The sequence below is a fragment of the Phoca vitulina genome, unplaced genomic scaffold (genome assembly GCF_004348235.1).
Source record: "Phoca vitulina isolate PV1807 unplaced genomic scaffold, GSC_HSeal_1.0 scaffold2, whole genome shotgun sequence".
Classification (NCBI taxonomy): Eukaryota; Metazoa; Chordata; class Mammalia; order Carnivora; family Phocidae; genus Phoca; species Phoca vitulina.
Genome location: NW_022589705.1, coordinates 99634526 through 99642511, shown reverse-complemented (window position 1 = coordinate 99642511; position 7986 = coordinate 99634526).

The window sequence follows — 7986 nt, the reverse complement described above, 5'->3', positions numbered from 1 at the left end:
CCCACCGCGGGGCTGGGCTGTGAAGGGTTAAGAGGGCGGGGCTCCGGCGGGAGGGGCGGTCCCGGCAGCGGCGGCGGGCTGAGCGCTCCGTGATCGGCCATGGGCGCGCGCTCAGGCGCAGGGACACGCGAGGCCAGCACACCGCCCGCGCCCCCTTGGGCCCCTCCGGTATCGGTGGGGGTGGTACCTGTGGGCCATGGAAGAGCCGGGGGATCCCGGTGGGCTCAGCCGGGACGAAGGTAAGAGGGAGCAGAAGGGGCTCCAGGAAGGAGGCTGTGACTGCCCCTGCAGGGTGCCGGGGTCAGGGGCTGAACTGCCCATCGGTGACCCACTGAGCCCACTAAGGCAGGGCTGGACCCCCGCCAGGGGTCTCTGGGACAGTCCCATTCCCGCAACACCTGCACACCCCCTGGCCCCACATCATCCCTCACTCTGCTGGCATCTCCGCAAAAAGTGGAGACAACCCCGATTGGGGGGGGCGGTGGGAGATGCCCCAGGCGAGTTGACAGTCTCCTGACCTCAGTCTGCCCCCATGGGATACCAGCTTCAGTGTGGGGGGGTCAGATCTGGGGTATCCTGACCTGTGGGACCCTGGGGGCTCGCCTGGTCCAGCCCCCTCCCGCCCCCTTCATCCAGGGCAGCGCGGGTGGCCCTGAGCCTCGTCAGCACCATGGACAGGGCAGCAGCGGCCTTTCCCGGAGGGGCCTGCCCTTGCTTCCCGAGTCCTGGGGTGCCAGCCCTGGCTCGCCCGTGGGAGAGTTCTTGCTCAGATCTGTCACTCTGTCCTGACCTGGGGGCCCGGGCACTACCCTGGGCAGAAGGCAGAGATCAACAGGGGTGGCAGGAGTCCTCCGAGGCTGCCCAGGGCTGCCCAGCACCAAGGAGCTTGGTTGCACGGGGTCAGGGCCTGTCCTTGCAGGGAGCAGATGGGGCAGCGCCTCTCAGGGACAGGGTGTCAGTCTGCCCCAGAACAGCACTTACTCCAGGCCGGGAGTGGGGAGAAGCGGAGAGGGAAGGGGCCAGAGCCGCAGCTCTAGCGGGAGTGACCGCAGCCAGACACGCAAGAACTTCCTGCTTAAGGGCTGAGACCCCACGGGAAGTACAGCTTGCCTTCTGGCTATCTGTCTGGATCCCGGTTGTTCTGGACCCAGTTTGTCCTGACCTCTGATTGGTGTGGACACAGGGGAGGGACTGCGTGGCCTTGGAGAGAACGTGTGGGAGCAGGGACGTCACTGCCGGCTAGACTGAGGGTGAGACCCCGCAGGCGCCTTCGGTGAGCTGTGTGACCACAGGCAAGGCACCAACCCCCTCTGAGTCTCTTGTGCAAGAGAGGGACAGCATGGAGTTGCCTTCGTGGGGTGGCTGTGGGCAGAGTGTGTCCTGTCTGTGCAGACGCCTCGGGGATGCCTGTCCCCTCCACACCTTCCCTCCCTCCCTGGGATTCCCTCTGTGAATGGAGGACAGGGTGCCAGGTGGAGATGGGGGCCGGGGCTGCAGAAACTCCTGGCGTGGCTGTGTGCTTGGGCCACTCATAGGTACACCCACCCGATGACCACAGCCCCCATGCCAGTGTGGGGCAGGGCTCCCATGGTGGGTGGTCCCTGGGAAAAGGCTGGTCCAGCACATTCCTGCCTACCTGGCCTGCAGAGAGCTCGGAGAATCAGAGCCGGCCCTGGTCAGAACCACGGGGTGTAGGATGCCTGCCTGCTAGCGGAGTGGAGACTGGCTGCTCCCAGGGCCCAGGGAGGCCCGACACACCCGGGTGTGCAGCCGGCAAGGGAAGGGCCCTGGTCTTGGGAGGGGAGTGGGGTGGCAGCCGCAGGAGCAGACGTGAGCCCACCCTTCATGCCCCCACTGTCTGGGAGGGGGAGACGTGGCGTGGCCCTTGTCTGCTGGGGTGAGTGTGCTCCCCACCCCCACCCCCCACCCCAGGAGAGAACAGTCCCAAATGTGCAGCTGAGGACCGAGCAGATGGGCTGGAGTCTCGGGTCCGGCCCTCCATCTGCACGGCTAATGAGCTGGTGGCGTGGTCTCCATGCTCCTGGCACCCTCTCCTGGAGAGCCGGTGGATGGGCTCTGTGGGCAAGCGCCCCTCTCCTGGGGGGGGCGTGCATGAGGGGCGGCAGAGGGCCCTCTCCGTGCAGAGGCCAGCTCCACGCTCCTTGAGGGCTGTCAGGGGTAGAGGCATTAAGGAGGGATGAGTAATCAGAGGTGTCTTTTTCTTCCTGACTCTTTGCTTCCAGCAGACGTGGGCTTCTGCCGGCTGCACGGGCTTCCTGTGCGGGAAAGGCCAGTGGGCACGGGCCCCCCGAGCAGGGAGACAGACACCCTTTCCAGGACAGGATGTGTTCTCTCTGGCTCTTGGAGAGGAGCTTTGAGGGGGAGGAAGCTGCCCACTTGGGCAGCCCCCCAATGGGCCTCCATACCAGCCAGGGGCAGCCAGCCCTGGAGGACTCCAGGATGGGGTTCGTGTGCCGGATGGTCAGTTATAGAGAGAGGAAGCTGCTCTCAGAGTCCACGTGCGTCCTGGTGGTCTCGGTTCCACATGGATGGGAAGTCACCCTGGCCCAGGCAGGCCCCAGCCCCTTTGGAAACTCCCCTGTCGTTCAAGCCGTGGGTGGAGCTGACTGCCGGCCAGGCGCAGGCGGCCCCTCCTAGGCTCCCTCCCAGGTCAGCGGTGGGCATGTGGGGGGACAATACCGAGGGGAGTCAGGGTGACACTCAGGGAGGGCGCCACTGGGGCACTGGCCTAGCCCACGCAGGGGAGTAGGAGAGGGGTCTTGCCAAGAGAGAGGGGACTGTAGGAAGTCAAGTTGGGAGAGCCTGGCTCTTTCCGGACAGTCCTCAAGGCGCCCGAGGCCCCCGGGGCTCTCGAGGAAGCCGCCCTGGCCAGGAGGAGCGGCCGGGCCCAGGGATGAATCCACGGGTTCAGCCTTCTTCTGTTTCCTGTCGGCTCCGTGGCTCTGTGCCCGCTCTGTGGCGGCCATCCAGCCAGCTGCCGCCTGCCTCCCACGCAGGCCCAGGTGGATGTGGGGTGGGGACAGGGCCGGCTGGCCGATGCAGTGGGGACCCCTCCCTCAACCTGCAGGAGCTTCCTCTCTTCCCAGCAGGCAGGCCCGGTTCCATCTGGTGACTTTTCAGGAACATGCCCCCACCCCCAGAGCCGCTGGGAGTCTGTCTCTGCTTCCCCGGCCACTGCCGGGGGCTCCCTGGGGGTCGATCCCTCACACAAAGCCCACAAAGCTGGGTGCCTGCCTCCGGGGAGCCCAGGCCGAGGTGGGTATGTGATGGCCGGATGCCCCCTCCCAGCTTCTGCCGAGCCAGTGCACGGGAGCTGAGGCCTGGGGCCTGGGACAGGATCCCCCAGAACACACGACCCAGGGCAGGATGCTGCAGACAGGCTATTCATAGAGTCCTCTCCCCACATGACTGTCCCATGTGATTAATGCCACCACCGTGGCTGAGCTGGGGGTTGCCAAGACAGGCAGGGGCAGGGCCGGGAGCCACTCTGGGAGAGACCCTCAGTGAGGCTGGTATGAGCAGGCCCTGGGTTCCACCGGGCAGGCAGAGGAAAGCAGGGTGTTGGGACCCCACTGTGCTGAAGACCCCGGGTTCTCACGGTGTTCAGCAGCCTTCAAGACAGTGTGGTGGCCCAGTGCTTGGGAAGGGGCTTCTCCAGTGGGAGGGCGCCGGGCACTGGGCACCATCTGGTCCACGGTGCCCACTGCTGCAGGAGCCTGGGCCGCCTGTGGACGGCTTGTCCATCACACCCTGTCAGGTGACTCTCAGAAAGTTCCCGCGGGCCTTCCCTCAGGCCTGGTCCCGGCAGGAGCTTTCGTCACCAGCTAGGAACGCGTCCAGCTACTGCTGTCCCCTGCCCAGAAGCACGAGCTCCCAGGGGCTTCTGTGGAAAGTGCAGGCCTGGGGCTGGTCACTTAGCATGGGGGCCATCGGAGCACATCCCCCCCCCAGCATGCTTGCTGCCCTGGCTCCCTGGGTCTGAGTGCACGGGCCGGGAAAGGGTGGGGTAGGCCGGAAGCTGCCCACTTGGGCAGCCCCCCAACGGGGCAGAGCAACGTGTCCCCCCAGGACTCTCTCTGGCCCTCCTTGCTTCTGAGCTGGGTGATGCCGTGGGGCCAGGCCCCCTGCCCACAAAACTGTCAGGCTCTTGCTGGAAGGCTGAGCCGCCTGCCCCACGGGGAGGGTGTCGCGGGAGGAAGCAGACACTTCCTGGCAGGTGGGGTGTCTAGCATGGACCTCCATCCTCTGCTTCTCCCCTGCCCCCAGCCCCTAGCCCTCCTCCAGGTTTGTCTGGGGCCTGCCCTGGGCCTTGCCGACCTGGCTGACCATCCCCCAGGGTCCCCCGCCCTCATGCACACCCTCGGGCTGGCACTGGCTCCGTGCCCCTGGGCACTGGGCACAGTCACCCTGGAGTCCTGCCTGGGGGGTGGGGGGGCTTGAGGGAGCCGACTCACACTTCCTGATAAAATAAAAATAGTTGGGAGGAGGCGCCCAGACGTGCAGGGGGAGGGGGGCACGAGCTGCTTCTCAGACGTTTAAATAATCTCCGCCATATGTGTGTGGGCCTGTCCCTCCCTCCGGCAGCGCTGGCCAGGGGCCGGGCCGATCCCCCGTGGGTGCGCGCGGGAGCCCGGTGCAGCAGCTAGGGCTCGCTGACCTCTTCCTCTTCTCCCCCCAAGCGCAGTCTGAGCGCCTACTGCATGCGGAACCCGCCCCAACGGAGAGCAGAGATGTAGCTTAGGGCGACAGACGGTGGGGGCTGAGGACCCCATGGAGGGCTGTGGAGGCTCAGGCGGGGGTCCGGCCATATGTCCTGTTGCTGCCCATTCTGAGTAACGTGGACACGAGAGGGGCTCGCTTGAAGAACCTTCAAAAAGGCAAAAAAGTGTTGGAGAGGAGAGGGGCTGGCCGGGGGGCTCAGGGAGGTGGGACGCGTGTGCCCCACGCCCCGGCCTCTGTGTGCGTTTGCTCAGGGAGGGAGCAAGTGAGCAAGGGCCTGGGTCCGTGCCTGCACCCCCCTGTGGAAGGGGGCCTGCAGCACCTCCACGTTCTGCCCGTGTGTGCGTGTGCTCACGCAGGGAAGCCTGCGGGCGTCATTTGCGGGTTTTGTTGGAAGCGTAAATTGGATGAGGTGGATCTACTGACCGCCCCTGGCCTCTTGCGGCCTCCCGTGTGAGGACAGGGTCAGTGTCCGTGGTTAAAGCAAAAGCCGGTGCTGCCCGGCTTCTGCCGGCAAGGATGCTGCCCCCTTGGAGCAGCTGCAGCCGGGCTCCCAGAGCCACTGGAGGAAGAAAGGAGTGAGGGGCTGAGGGGATACTCTGACAGACGGGGAAACCGAGGCATGGACCCCAGGGGCCGCCCTCAGACTCTGCTTCCCGGCAGCTGCCCAGGGCGGGCGTCCGGCTCAGCAGTTCAGCCATGGGCTGTGACCTGGGGCGTCACTGTGGGCTGGAGCCCCCTGGGGGGTGCCCTGCCTTCTTCTCCCTCTGTGCTGGGTACACCCTTGCACCAGGCTCCTCTAGGGCTGCCCATGGTGGCCAGGCCCCGGAGGGTAGGATGGCCGTGCCAGGCGCCGGCTCCTGTCACCTCCCAGGGTGGGCTTGGGGGCACAGCCTGGGCTCGCCCACATTTGAGTGTCCGATGGGGGCCGGTCCCAGATAGCACAGGGACAGAGCAGGACAGGATGGGTGGTCCTGCCCCAGAGGGCCCTGGCGGGCTGGGAACGTGCAGATCAGCCTGTGTGGTCTTATCAGGCAGCCGCAAGGCAGCCGTGAGGATCCTGGAGGGAATAGCTCAGCTCCCAGGACCGAGAAACAGCAGAGGGGTGTGCGGGGCAGGCCCGAGGGAGCCCTCCTGCCCCTTCCTGGCCAGGGCTGCCCAGCCCTGCACCTGTCAGACAGGTGTACGCTGGCTCAAGGGCCCGGAGGCCACATCTGCCGGCCCTGGGGGCACTGGCAGCTGGGGCTGACTGAGGGCGTGGACCATGGTTGGGCTCGGGGCGCAGCCAGGGTGTAAGTCGGGCTGGGTGGTGGGGGGTGTACCAGGTGAAGGTGCAGTGAGTCCAGCCCGGGGCCCCTCTGTGGCCCCCTCGTTGGGGCAGCTGGGCTCTTATCCCTCTGGGTGTGGGCCTGGGTCTGCTCCCGGGCAGCACTGCGGTGGGAGATTTCTCAGGTGACCCCGAGGGAGCAGTGGGGGCTGGCTTGGGGATCACATGTGGACTTGGGGGCTGGTGTGGCCCCCTGACCTGTGCTTGGTTCTCCTGGGTGCTGGTGTCCCTTCCCTTTGAGAGCTGGGGCTCAGCCCCCGTGGGGAGGGTAGGAAGGGAGGAGCCTCACCTCCTGGTTAGGCCATCGGGGTTCCGGGCCTGTCTTGGGTTCAAGCCCAGCCTGGCAGTCACCCAGGGCCTGGCCTTTTCACGTACCCAGCATGCTTAGGTGCACTGTGGGGTAACATGGGCACCCTCAGAGCTGGGAGCTCCCCCACAGTGTCCTAAGGCCCTGGAGCACCCCGGCCCTGCACAGGGGCCACAGATCTGTGTCCACCTGCTTCATGGAGTCTCGGGGGGGGGGGGGCGGTTACCAGGGCTCCAGGCAGCAGAAGGCCTTCGCTCAGAGCCCTGCATCAGGCTGGGTTAACAGGACCTTCCTCCGCCCCCCGGTCAGCAGAGGACCACGACCTGGGTGGCTGAGGAGGACTAAGGGAGTCTAGGGTGCAGGGGCTGGGCCCACTCAGTCCGTGCCCCCAAGTGCGTCCCCTACCCAGACAGATTGGGGCGCCTGAGCCCCCCTGGCTGATGGCAGGAGACCACTGATCAGCTAGTGGCTGAGAGCCCAAGGGCATGACCTGAGGATGGCGGGTGTGGCTGGCTCAGGGAGCTTTTTGGGGGGCTGGGAGGTGAGAACAGCCCCAGAGTGGGGCCAGGCATGGGGGAGGAAAGAGGAGCAGGTACGACTGGGTGTAACCTGGGTTTGAGGAGCTGTAGGCTTTGAGGCAGGAGGGAATGGCCCCGTGTCGGGGAGGACAGCTGATGGAATGCAGCAGTGACGCAGGACAAGCAGGTGGGGGGGAGCGGGGACCACCCTTGGACCCATGGCCTGGCCCCCACTCTGGTCCTGATGCTCCCCGGGGGTTTATGGTCCCCTTGCCCCGCTCCGATGCCCCCCACTCGGCGCAGAAGCTGTCAGGGCTCCGGCAGCCCCCACCTTCCCGAGGAGGCCCAGGACCCACTCCTTTTCCCGTTCCAACAGCTTCCTAATCTAATTCCACACAACACTCCTCCTGCAAGGGACCGAGTCAGCGCCGCTTTGGGAAAAGCTTTTAATTGGGTTCTGGCATTTGGCTTTGAGTCGATTATGTTGGATCTGGTCAGGTGGGGCCCTGGCTCTCTGTGGTCAGCCCAGGATGCCCATCGCTGTCTCCTCATGGCCTGTGGCTTCCCACCCTCTCTGACCTTGGACCAGGCTGCCTGTGACCAGCTCTGTGGCGCAGGTCCTGGATCCTCTCCTCTGCGCTGGGGACAGAAGGGTGACCGTCCCTGTCTCAGCACAGCCCAGCGAGGCCCGGGGCTGTTCTTGTGGTGCTGGGGCAGAGGGCACAAGCAGGCTAGGGGCTCATGGGCCCAGTGGGGGGACCAGGCCCCAGTCCTCACCGTAGCCAGTAGTGGTGGGGTTCTACCCCTCGGGGCTCTCACCACCCATCTGCCAGGCTGGCCTGCCCCCCTCTCTGTTCTCTTTGCCTGGCTCTCCTGCCCCAGAGCTGCCCGGAGTGTGGTCGGCCACCCTGAGGACTGTCCTTGTCTGGGCCTTGTGTTCAGTCTGCGGATGGGCGAGCGGGTCTTCCCTGGGCCTGGCTCTCCTCCCTTAGGCCAGGTCCTTCATGAGGAGACCCAGCCCAGCCCAGCCTCTGGGCAGGACTCAATGATTAATGCACCGAGGGCCGTGGGCCGCCACCGCCCAGAGAGGTCAG